This window comes from Heptranchias perlo, chromosome 2 (assembly GCF_035084215.1).
Source record: "Heptranchias perlo isolate sHepPer1 chromosome 2, sHepPer1.hap1, whole genome shotgun sequence".
NCBI classification, from domain to species: Eukaryota; Metazoa; Chordata; class Chondrichthyes; order Hexanchiformes; family Hexanchidae; genus Heptranchias; species Heptranchias perlo.
This window is the reverse complement of record NC_090326.1, coordinates 104,063,425-104,076,789: the sequence shown is the minus strand read 5'-3', so window position 1 is coordinate 104,076,789 and position 13,365 is coordinate 104,063,425. Positions and strand designations below refer to the sequence as shown.

The following is a 13,365-nucleotide window of genomic DNA, read 5'->3' as shown; positions in this document are numbered from 1 at the left end:
CCCTCTGATACATTGCCTATGTGGCCATTCTTCATATGTGAATGTTGGTATGCTAATCGTCTGCGTGAGAATTCACAAATAAGCCTGATCCTGTAGCTGGGTAACAATAAAGATTGGGAGATCCTACCTGATTTTCTCTCCCAAGCCAATGGTAGAAGTCCTATATTCACCCTAGCTAAGACCAACGAACTTGCCGCGGACCAAGAATTGAACCTGGTATCTTCCTAGTATGGCCTTGTCGATGAGTCCTATTTTCACCTTTTAAGAACTAGTGAATTATCATTGGCATTGTCCAGAGTCAGCAGATGAAAATATGTTTTTATATTTATACAAAATAGTGACTGAGTTGGGATGAGACTTCAGAAACTCACTCCAATGAGCCACTGGGTGTCCTGAGCAACTACATTGTGACAGTTGACATTGTATAATTGAATGAGAAATGTTGACCTAGCGATGTCTGATGATAAATTTGACACTAAGAAGTGACCAAAAATTGTAACAATAGGAAGTAAGGTTTGTGCATCATAAGTGCATGCCCTATTTTTAATTTTTAACTTTAATGCTTAATGTACGACTGATGTACCAATGTCCTGTCAGTTATGGAATTGAGGGTACAATCTTGAAACATTTTTCAGCTCAACATCAGGCCCTATTAGTGAGAGATTTTGCAATTCAAGATGTTTTTATCATTCCTGTGTACAACGTACAGCAATTGAACAAAATGGAATGCAAAGTTTTTCCAGAGTTTTTGGAAGCCCTCATCAATTCCAATTCTGTGGGTACTTTTTTAATGCATTGTTTGTTGTAGAACAAATGGGATAACCCCAATAGCACCTTTTAATAAATTGTGGAGCAAACAAAAGTTTCTATGAAAAACATTGTCTACCAATATTTAAGAAATGAACACAAGAGCAAGCTTTCACCCAAAATGTATATTTTTTTGTTTGAGAGGAAAATAAGGAAATGCCATTCATAAACCATTTTCAAATTGTTACATAAGATCATTTTCATTTTTTGACACCAAAATGATGATACAATCCTCTAAATGCACCAATTACAGAATTAGCACCTACTCTGCATTCTTTTGGGAGATTGATTCATTTGACCCCTGTAATGTGTGACATTGAAAACTCCTAAATACTTTCAAAATAACATTGTGATCACTCCTGATGAATCTGACTTTTTTATTTCTTGTATTTTAATACTGATTTGAAGAATAGCCAATGAGTAATCAATATTTTCTTCATAGATTTTACAGAATTCCAAGAGGTATAACAGTCTGAGGAGGAAATACTTGTAAAATCTGGGCATTAATAAAGAACTTGCACTTATATAGCGCCTTTTTCAACCTTCATACATCACAAAGTGCTTCACAGCCAACTAATTACTTTTGAAGTGTAGTCAGTATGTAGGGAAACACAGCAGCCAATTTACACACAGCAAGATCCCACAAACAGCAACGAGATAAACGACCAGATAATCTGTCTTTGTTTTGGTGATGTTGGTTAAGCGATAAATGTTTGAATAGTGGCATGGGATCTTTTGTGCTCACCTGTGGGGCCTGAGTTTAACATCTTATCTGAAAGCCGGGGCTGACAGAGTCATTAGTGATTGTAATTTTATTAGTGGTTCGAGGGCATAGTTGCATTGCATAGCTTTATTGTTATTCTGTAGTGTGGAGATAAATTGCAACAATTTAAGTCATGATGTGGAGATGCCGGTGATGGACTGGGGTTGACAATTGTAAACAATTTTACAACACCAAGTTATAGTCCAGCAATTTTATTTTAAATTCACAAGCTTTCGGAGATTTTCTCCTTCCTCAGGCAAATGTTTCAAGATCTCCTTGAAGCCTACGCATTTATACATATTGAACAATACATGGTGTTTACAGACTGCCCCTGCAACTGCCCGTTGCCAAGGCAATCACCGTGTTCAGACAGAGAGGTGTTACCTGCAGAACCCCCGAATACACATTCAACAAAAAAACAAACAGGGAAAAAAAACAGAGAAAAAAAAACACAGAGAGAGGCAGAAACATCCGGAAGGCAGAGAGAGCCAGCAAATGACCCATTATATTAAAAACAGATAACATTTGTTCGCTGGTGGGGTAACGTGTAGCGTGACATGAACCCAAGATCCCGGTTGAGGCCGTCCTCATGGGTGCGGAACTTGGCTATCAATTTCTGCTCGACGATTTTGCGTTGTCGTGTGTCTCGAAGGCCGCCTTGGAGTACGCTTACCCGAAGGTCGGTGGATGAATGTCCATGACTGCTGAAGTGTTCCCCGACTGGGAGGGAACCCTCCTGTTTGGCGATTGTTGCGCGGTGTCCGTTCATCCGTTGTCGCAGCGTCTGCATGGTCTCGCCAATGTACCATGCTCTGGGGCATCCTTTCCTGCAACGTATGAGGTAGACAACGTTGGCTGAGTCACAGGAGTATGAACCATGCACCTGGTGGGTGGTGTCATCTCGTGTGATGGTGGTATCTGTGTCGATGATCTGGCATGTCTTGCAGAGGTTACCGTGGCAGGGTTGTGTGGCGTCGTGGACGCTGTTCTCTTGAAAGCTAGGTAGTTTGCTGCGAACGATGGTCTGTTTGAGGTTGGGTGGCTGTTTAAAGGCGAGTAGTGGAGGTGTGGGGATGGCCATAGCGAGGTGTTTGTCCTCATTGATGACATGTTGAAGGCTGCGGAGAACATGGCGTAGTTTCTCCGCTCCGGGGAAGTACTGGACGACAAAGGGTACTCTGTTGGTTGCGTCCCGTGTTAGTCTCCTGAGGAGGTCTATGCGATTTTTTGCTGTGGCCCGTCGGAACTGTCGATCGATGAGTCGAGCGTCATATCCCGTTCTTACTAGGGCGTCTTTCAGCGTCTGTAGGTGTCCATCGCGTTCCTCAGGGTCTGCTCAGACGAGGAGGAACGCGATGGACACCTACAGACGCTGAAAGACGCCCTAGTAAGAACGGGATATGACGCTCGACTCATCGATCGACAGTTCCGACGGGCCACAGCAAAAAATCGCATAGACCTCCTCAGGAGACTAACACGGGACGCAACCAACAGAGTACCCTTTGTCGTCCAGTACTTCCCCGGAGCGGAGAAACTACGCCATGTTCTCCGCAGCCTTCAACATGTCATCAATGAGGACAAACACCTCGCTATGGCCATCCCCACACCTCCACTACTCGCCTTTAAACAGCCACCCAACCTCAAACAGACCATCGTTCGCAGCAAACTACCTAGCTTTCAAGAGAACAGCGTCCACGACGCCACACAACCCTGCCACGGTAACCTCTGCAAGACATGCCAGATCATCGACACAGATACCACCATCACACGAGATGACACCACCCACCAGGTGCATGGTTCATACTCCTGTGACTCAGCCAACGTTGTCTACCTCATACGTTGCAGGAAAGGATGCCCCAGAGCATGGTACATTGGCGAGACCATGCAGACGCTGCGACAACGGATGAACGGACACCGCGCAACAATCGCCAAACAGGAGGGTTCCCTCCCAGTCGGGGAACACTTCAGCAGTCATGGACATTCATCCACCGACCTTCGGGTAAGCGTACTCCAAGGCGGCCTTCGAGACACACGACAACGCAAAATCGTCGAGCAGAAATTGATAGCCAAGTTCCGCACCCATGAGGACGGCCTCAACCGGGATCTTGGGTTCATGTCACGCTACACGTTACCCCACCAGCGAACAAATGTTATCTGTTTTTAATATAATGGGTCATTTGCTGGCTCTCTCTGCCTTCCGGATGTTTCTGCCTCTCTCTGTGTTTTTTTTTCTCTGTTTTTTTTCCCTGTTTGTTTTTTTGTTGAATGTGTATTCGGGGGTTCTGCAGGTAACACCTCTCTGTCTGAACACGGTGATTGCCTTGGCAACGGGCAGTTGCAGGGGCAGTCTGTAAACACCATGTATTGTTCAATATGTATAAATGCGTAGGCTTCAAGGAGATCTTGAAACATTTGCCTGAGGAAGGAGAAAATCTCCGAAAGCTTGTGAATTTAAAATAAAATTGCTGGACTATAACTTGGTGTTGTAAAATTGTTTACAAGCAACAATTTAAGAGCTAGTAACACATTCAATGTCCTAAATTTGCAGAAAGACCTTTCGCAACGAGTTATCATTCAGTGCGTATGACTATGAAAATCTGTTTGCTAGAACTTTTCCACCTCCAACTTTCCCCTACAAAATGTATGGTGGGAGCAGGGAAGCAGAAAAAAAAGTTAAAGATTTTGAGGTTGTAGAAGAAATGGAGTATAGATTTTTTTAAAAAGGTATTAAAGGTAAAATACAAAAGGATAGAAAAGAATGTAGAATAGAAAAAGAGAGGAAAAAACAAACAGCTAAGTGTTTACATTTTTTATTTTTATATATAAAGTTGTGTTTATTAATTTAGGATAATGTAGTAGTAAAGCTTTTCCTGATGTTTGAGTAGTTTTGAAACATAAAAATCAGTTAGCCCACCAAGATGGGAGTTTACCTAACAAACTTGCAGTCTAAGAATTTAAAGCAAGGCAACAAGGATTTTTAAAAAATATTTTCAAACTTCCTTCCTCCTCCTGAAACACTAAATGAATATTGAAAACAAACTGGTTTGGAGCCTGCCATTTGTCCTGTGTGCATGTTTGTAAAGACTGTTGTCTTCTTAATAAGATCACAAAATCATATTGTGGGTACTGCATGATCAGCGTCACAAAGAGGTGAGCAGAAAAAGAGAAAAGATCATTGGTCACATGTTTGAATGTAAGCTTTTCTCAATGAAATTGAAGTATTTGACTCTCCCCATATTTTCTGTGTTGGGTGTTGGAGATAATCTCAGATGTTGAATTCAAGGTTTTTTTAAAATCTCCATGTAACTTTAAATTTTGCAGTAGAATAATACAGGACCTACAGGCTATAGTCATGATGCAGAGGAGGTCTGTCAGTAGAGTAGTTAACATGCTGTCAGTGTAATGTACGCCAGTGAAGCACAACAATCTTAAAAAGAACCTAATAAAATGTCTTTTTCCACTGAACTGTGGTATTTATTTACTTATTTAAAGCTGAACCAGATACGGGTGAGTTAGGAAAGATCAATCTTTTAAAATTAATGAATAACTATAGTAATAATCAGTGTGGGTCCAAAGGGCTCCCATTTGCCATCGCACACTATCGTATCTTGCATTCCTTTGCATTTGTCAGGAAAAAATGGGTTGTTGACTTCTCTGGTCTAGAGCCTCTAATACTGTTTAATTTCCAGGTGGTTTGTAGCTGGTATTCTATAAAAAGCCCACGTAATAAAGACTGGCCTACAAGGTAAGATGCGAGTCAGCTGAAATAAGCAATGTCTGTAAAAGTTGTGAATCTGGTCCATGTCCGATTAGTTTAAGATGTATCTTAATTTGAAGAGAAATTAGAATTTAAACCTCATAGGAAACTGCATTGTTTACTGAATGCATTTTTAATTCTTTGAAACCAGTTTTAGGAGCTGTTTGTAAAAGGGTTGCAGTCAGAACAGAGCCAAATAAAGGTCTTGAGTAAAATGTTCAGTGCAGTGGAGCAGGATTTTGTTTTGACTATCCTTCTGGGTTTTCAGCAGACTAGGAGTTTGAGCACCATGGCCTGGAATTTCCTCTGTGGGCACACCCCGGAAGTTAGGCCCAAAGACGTGCCCGTTCTGCCAATGTTAAATTAGGCAAAAATTTCCTGCGAATCTTATCAGAATACACCTGAATGTAAAATGGGCGTAAATCAGCGTAAACAATTGTGGCCGAAGGAAAGTGCTGAACTCACACCATGGGCTTGATTTTCGCACCCCCGAGCAGGTGCGTTTGTGGCAGGGGGGGCTGCGAAAATCGGGGATTCCTGGGGCGGGTCCGGAGCCCGTCTCCAACCCGTCCACTTCTGGGTTCCCCAGTGACGCGCTGACATGCACGCGCAGCACCCGCATGTGGGACTCCCGCCGGCAATTAAAGCCGGCGGGGTGCCACTTAAAGTAATTATTTAGGAATTTAAGGTAATTTAGAGACCTGATTAACATGATATTTTAGGAGGGGTGGGATTTTGCAAACAACTGGGACTGTTTCCCGTACTGGGGGAAACGCTCCTAGTTCAAATGGACGTGTTGCAGCCATCAGCCTGTGGCAGCTGCAAAGGTCCATTTGACAGGTGGTGGGGGGAGACCCTCACTCATTGCAGGAGGCCACTCTGTCACTTTGGACAAAGTTTGGCCTCCACCACCCTCCTCCTAACAATAAAATTCACCAACTTGCACACTTACCCCGGTGTGCAGACACATTTACCTACCTTGCGGACCCCCTCAAATGTACATCTTCCGGATGGGGGCCGTCGTGGCTGCAGTCATGACCTCCTCGGAGGACGAACAGCATCACCAGCCTCGCCGGCCACGCTGTCCACCTCTGACACATGGAGCCCCACAACACAGTGCTGTGACACATCCACCTGCACAGCAGGAGGGAGGGCAACGGCAGAGAGAGATGCGTCACAGGGTCTACAGACCGAGGCTCAGCTTCCTGGACCTCTCTGAGCAGCAGTGCACACAGAGGCTCAGAGTCACTCAACATGTAGTTGTGGACATCTGCAGCCTCCTTCATGCTGAGCTGCTCCCGGCTGGCCCGAGCACCATCTTCTTACCTGTCGCTGTCAAAGTCACCACTGCCCTCAACAACTTCTCCTCCGCATCCTTCCAGGGTGCCACCGGAGACATCGCCGACGTCTCTCAATCGTCTGCACAAAAGAGCCCTGCAAATACACCTACACCCACTCTGCAGTGACACAATGGGTGGCATCAGTTGTGGGTCTCCATTGTGATCCTCAGGAAAGGACATTATTGCGCAAACCAGACAAGATTCGCAAAGATGTGGCAGTAGTGGTGACAATATAATATGTAATGTGAGTTGATCAGAAATCAAATATAAGTAAAAACCATGACAAACCCTCAAACACCCTTGTGCATTCCCTTCATGCTCACGACACGTTTGCCTTACGCTTCCTACTGCACATATGTGATGCATGCCCTGTGGCTGCAGCACAGGTGGCAGGTTGAGTGAGGCTGACCGTGAAAGAGATGCATGAGAGGGTGAGTATGAGATAGAGCCATGAGATTGTATGAGGATTGGGTTGAGTGGTAGTGGTGGAATGAGTACTGGCAAGGTGAGTAAGTGCAGGTAAGATGAGGATGAGCTTTGAGTGGGTGTGAGGAGTGATGAGATAGTGTTGGCAGTTCAGAAGGAGATGTGGGGTGGGGGCGATGATGTGGCAGATGAAGTGTTGGGGAATGAGTGAGTGTACTCACTTCGGCTGACCTACTTAGGTCATTGAAGCGCCTCCTGCACTGTATGCAGGTGCGCGATATGTTGGTGGTGCAAGTGACCTCCTCTGCCACCTCGAGCCAGGCCTTCTTGGTGGCAGAGGCAGGCCGCTTCCTCCCGCCCGCTGGGGAGAAGATCTCTGTCCTCCTCCTCCTCCTCGTCCCATCCAATAAGAGCTGGAGCGAGGCATCATTAAACCTGGGAGCAGCCTTTCCCCTGGGCTGCTCCATGCTGTAATTTTTCCTATTTTCTGCAGCATCAGTCAGTGGAGGTCTGCCCCTTTAAATAGGGCTCCTCCAGCTGACAGCCTATACTGCGCATGCGCAGTCCGCCCGCTGCGCAGCTTACCAGCGCGAAACCCGGAAGCACAGGTAAGTGGCTCCAATTAGCCTGCGATTCCGTGCGGAGCACCCCGATTTCACTGGGCACGTTACCCACGCACCCAGTCGACCCCCCGCTGCCAACCCGCCGCCCTCCTGATATCGGGCCCCATATATTCCCTCTTCAAATATGAAAATGCAAGTTTCAATTCATTTAACTATCATTCATGCACATTAGGCACAGCATGTTTGAAAGCCTGCAATCGGAGAAACTTTTCAGTTTTTAATGTGGCATACTGATGCCATAAAAATGCATTCAAAGAAACGGAAAATACAGAGCAGGTCTCAATGAGGGTAAAGATTTTAAAAAACATTCAAAAAATTGCAATAAAACCAGAAAAATTGCTGCGCCTGAATTGCAATAAAACCAGAAAAACTGCTGCGCCTGAAAATCTGGTCGTAATTTGAAGAGAGCCTCTGAGCAAGTGCAATTGCAGGAAACCCTTGCAATAAGGCTCTGTAACCTGGGAGCAGGGCCATTATGGGAGCAGGACCATCTATCGACCCCTCCTCGTGCGGAGGGGTCGATAGATGGTCATAAAAGATTGAGGAGATTTTGGTGTATTGCACTTACGTGTGTTGATCACTTATGCCCAAAATTCTGCCATCTTTTAGGCTACTTATTTGATTTGCGCCCCAATTGCATGTGTATCTAGGCGCAAATACGCAGGAAATTCCAGGCTGATATGTCTCTGTAGCATTAAAGCAAAACTGCTTTCCTCCTTGAAGACATGAATTGCACTTTAAACTGTATATGCTGAACCCATCTCACCTGAACAGAGGACGTTGTGAATTTTTACATTGTTTATTTACCTTTTTATCTGTATGTTAAATTAGTATTTATACTAAGCATTGTCTGCAGTCTGAAGGAGAAAAAGAACTACCACAAACATGCCTATTGTGAAGTGTCAGCCTATTTTTTCTTTCTTTCAACAAGGGCACTGCTATTTTTTCCCTTAAGATTAAACAACAGAAAAAAAATCTGAACCATTCAGTTCTTTCAGCAAATGATTTCAAAAAACGTTTAACGGGTGCCTTCATATGTAAATAGAAGAATTAGACATTGCATAGTATGATTCTGAAAAGGCTTGAGGGGTGTAGATTAATAATATGGTTTTAAAGGCCCGGCATTTGCAATAAAAAGTCATCGGGCAGGAAATTCTATACAGTCTCTGGAGGGGATGAAAGTGTGGCAGGGTGGAACTTTTGCTCACCATTTTGACTTTACCATGACCTTGTCTCAAATTGTGGGGATGGGGTCATTAGAATAATTGGGGCGGATGACCTTGTGCCCATAGAGGTACAGTCAAGGTACTCGCCCTGCAGTGCCAGTTAAATCTTGAAGAGGTACCTGGCTGCTGTGAGAGGAGGCGTCTTTGGCCCTTATTTCTTCTGACACCACAGGGAATCTTTGGCTGGCATTTTGAAAGTAATAATTCCCTCTCGAGTCAAATTAGCTCAGCAAATTTTTATCCTTGTTCATTCAGTAGACTCAAAATGGAACCTATGCCTGCATTTGGCAGGAATGAGATCATTGGATGGAAGAAGGCAAGAATTCCAGGGGGAGCCCAGGAATGCCCCAGCAGTGTTGCTGGGATATGTGGTGTGGGCAATGGTTCTGTACAGTCCTCATCAAGATAGGGTGCCTTGCTTCTTCTAGATATTTCAGACTACCTGGGAAACTCAGCACTGGACTGCCACAGCAAAAAATATGTACCAAATAACAGAAGTAGGAACGGAACTTTTAAGGAACAAACAAGGCGACTGATAAATATTTTATTGGGGTATATCTGGTCATGGAGTAAATTTAATGTGGGGCAGAACAGGAAGTGAAGTCAGCACTGCCTTTTTAAGCTAGCACAGGCCTTTAAGGACTGAAGAAGAACTGCAACTTCCTGAGGTGACTAGGCATTAGCCACGTGTGTATAATGCATGGAAATCGGAGGACAGGAATTTGCCGCATTACTGGATCCTTTCTGGACAAGCGCATTTCTGGCATGGATCACTGCTGCTGTGCACAGTTGCATCCCCCACAGGAAAATTGGCCCTTAAGAGGTTTACCCACAAATGAGTTAAGATTAATTGAAGCCGTATAATTTCTTGGCTTAGCTCTTTTTCCCTTTTTTTAACAGGGGTGTAACATTTGCCACCCTCCAGTCCTTTGGAACAATTTGTTTTCAAGATTTTTGTTTGAAAGTGGAGTCTTTCTGCCCTCTGTTCCTAATGCCTTTTCTGGGACCTCTGTGCATGCGCCCGATCTGTACTTCTCACTGCTGCTTTCAATAACCACCAATTCAACACCTCCATTCCTTTTCCACCCTCACCGCCCCCTCCAATCAAATTCCTCCCATTGTGTGCAGATTGACTTCAACTGGAGCCCTGAGCCCTTGAGCAATACCGTGGGAGACCCATGAGTAGATTTTCCCTTCACTCTGTGAGCTGTCCAATGTTATCAAAAGTGATGATCCGGATAGTAAGCAAATAAATCATGTTTCATTTTCAGTGCTTAGGCTTAAAACTGTTGAGAAAACATCTGGCCACCTATTTTTCCTCCATAATTGTCAAGCTGCCCTCAGTTATAAAATATTCAGCATTTAGGCTTTGGTAATCATATTCCACTTATGCTTGTTGAATTACATTTTTACTTATGCACAGACTGCTTAGACCTAGAGAAAGGAACTTTGTGTCCTAGTCCTTATGCTGCTGACTCATTCAAGGAATTATGTCATCTACTGTTCATTGAAATATTGGTATATATTTATTTTGTTAGAAGTTCATTATCAAAGTTTCTCTAATACTTTTCGTGGCTTTTTATAAGGTGTTCAGCACCTATGACACTCAAATGTTCTTCGATTACATCAATGTTGTCCAACTCTTAATGTTTCCTTTCATCGAGTTACATCGAAACTGCAGCACAGAAACATACCATTCGGCCCAACTGATCTATCTTGACGTTTGTGCTCTGCACGAGCCTCCTCCCTCCCTACTTCATCTAACCCTATCAGTATACTCTTCTATTCCTTTTTCCCTCATGTGCTTATCTAGTTTCCCCATAAATGCATCTATGCTATTTGCCTCAACTACTCCTTGTGGTAGTGCATTCCTGAGGTACAGGGGTACCTCAGGAATGGGTACAGGAACAGAGAGATCTGGGGATATATGTGCACAAATCATTGAAAGTGGCAGGGCAGGTTGAGAAAGCGGTTAAAAAAGCATACAGGATCCTGGGCTTTATAAATAGAGGCAAAAGCAAGGAAGTCATGATGAACCTTTATAAAACACTGGTTCGACCACAGATGGAGTATTGTGTCCAGTTTTGGGCATCGCACTTTAGGAAAGATGCGAAGGCCTTAGAGAGGGTGCAGAAAAGATTTACTAGAATGGTTCCAGGAATGAGGGACTTCGGTTACATGAATAGACTGGAGAAGCTGGGATTGTTCTCTTTGGAACAGAGAAGGTTGAGAGGAGATTTGATAGAAGTGTTCAAAATCATGAAGGGCCTCGACAGAATAGATAGAGAGAAACTGTTCCCATTGGCAGAAGGGTCAAGAACCAGAGGACATAGATTTAAGGTGATTGGCAAAAGAACCAAAGGTGACATAAGGAAAAGCATTTTTATGCAACGAGTGGTTAGGATCTGGAATCCACTGCCTGAGGGGGTGGTGGAGGCAGATTCAATCGTGGCTTTCAAAAGGGAACTGGATAAGTACTTGAAAGGAAAAAATTTGCAGGGCTATGGGGATAGGACGGGAGAGTGGGACCAGTTGGATTGCTCTTGCATAGAGCCGGCATGAACTCAATGGGCTGAATGGCCTCGTTCCGTGCTGTAACCTTTCAATGATTTTATGATTCCATATTCTTACCACTCTGGATGAAGAAGTTAAAGAAGAACTGAAGTTTGGAGACAGAGTTTCAAATTTTGTTTTTTTAATTTGTTGTCTTTTTAATACTGTGTATAGATGACTGTACCAATCATCAAGGACTCTTGCGTAATTAAGATTTTTCCCACCACAATCATACTTCTGTCATGTTTATATATGGAACATTTTTAACATCTTAATTTTTGGAGTAAGGCAAATTTGTACTACACCTGTGCGTAAGATGCCTATTCTGTGGAAAATGCCAAATCTTTATTTTGACTGCATCTTTAAGGGCCTCAAAATCTCTGCCAACTATAGTAAGGTCATTCTTGGAAACAGTGATTCCTTTCATCTGACTGTAACTTACATAATGCTTCCAGGGAAAGTCAAAGATGACATAGGCTTCAGTAATGTCAGGTATAGTTTAAAATAGCTGAAGTGATGTCTACTTTTGTATTCAAAACTCCTGATATGCACAAGTGTTTCTTCTTAAGCAAGATATCGAGAGACTGGAAGAATTTTATACGCACTGTCAAAGATGACTGCTGGGAATTAGCAATCGCTTTTTACAGCAACACAGATGTAACCACAATAACTGGACTTGGGAAGATTGAAGTCACCATTAATTACCGCTGCTGGGCACTCTTTTGTCACATCGCCCATCTCGGAGACAAAGTTGCCGTAAACAGGGCACTGAAGATTGGAATCGAGGTCAGGAAGGGACACCATCCTGCTCTGGATTGGAGGCAGCCACGGGGTCATCCTCGGTTAACCTGGCCATATCCGATCAGGTCCAGTGGAACATTCTGACGCATGGAATGAAGCCATACAGCATGATCGTGGACAGTCGACACTACAGACCTCTGATGCCTAAGCGCAATTGCTTGCTTGATTTTGCGGCTCTTTTTTTGTCTATTGACCCTAACTGCAGTACGTGTGTGAAGAGTTAGTTGCAGGTTTATATAACAACAATTGAACAATAACTTTTTCAAGTGGAATATTTGTCTCAAGTGAATTGTAAGTACGCGTTAAGTTCCCATGATTTTGATTGAAGTCCTGTGCTGCATTTACATTTCTACTTGGCGACAACACATGTGCCCTGTTGATGCCAAAGTGGACATGTAAACGAGGCAGTGCTGCTATTGCTGTAAGCTGAACATACCGAGAAAAGAAGTGGTTTCGGGCTCCTGCCCCTCCCCCCCCCCCCCCCCCATATTGGCAGTGTCATCCTGATGACATGTAGAATATGAGCTAGCCAGCAGAGGCTTCGAAATGTTTTGGCTGCTACAGAGCTAAGCCTGCCTATATAGGTCAGGGAAATGATTTTGAATTTGCTGGCCAGTATAGACAAACCTCAGTCATTTGGAATGATACAGATACCAATCACATAGTCATAAACTATTAAGAATACTGCTTCATGTGGTTTTAAAGCAGAATAGACGTTAGAGACAAGAATTCTAGGTGGACCCTATAAAATATATAGGCAACAAATTGTACTTGGGGTGGGGGCATTTGTCAAATGGAGGGATAGTGGACGTTTTCAAATACTTTATTAACTTGTGTGGAATTACAGGACAGTGTTTTCCCTACGATGTGTGTTGGAAATCTCTTTCTTTTTCCATGAAACGTAAGTTCTTAGATCCTCAGAGTGAATCCATTGAAGCTGTACTGTAAGGTGCACAACTTCTTGAAAGTTCTGGTTGTAGTGTGGACATGGCCTACACTATCCTGTTGTAAACCTCCTACATCGATCTCTACAATACATTTTATGATGGGCACAAATGAATCAACCAGA

The 13,365-nt window shown here is 43.6% G+C and overlaps 1 protein-coding gene across 9 annotated transcripts in view; it reads left to right on the top strand.

Moving 5' to 3' along the window:
* The window catches only part of cobl (cordon-bleu WH2 repeat protein), a 346,962-nt gene that overhangs the window by 102,661 nt on the left and 230,936 nt on the right, over window positions 1-13,365 (top strand). Inside the window, exon 1 of one of the 9 annotated variants that reach the window (XM_068005384.1) lies at window positions 5,199-5,315. The exons of the other annotated variants lie outside the window; for them this stretch is intronic. The gene's annotated coding sequence lies outside the window, so the exon portion shown is untranslated. Of the gene's footprint in view, window positions 1-5,198; window positions 5,316-13,365 lie in introns of those variants that run through there. 9 annotated transcript variants of the gene reach the window in all.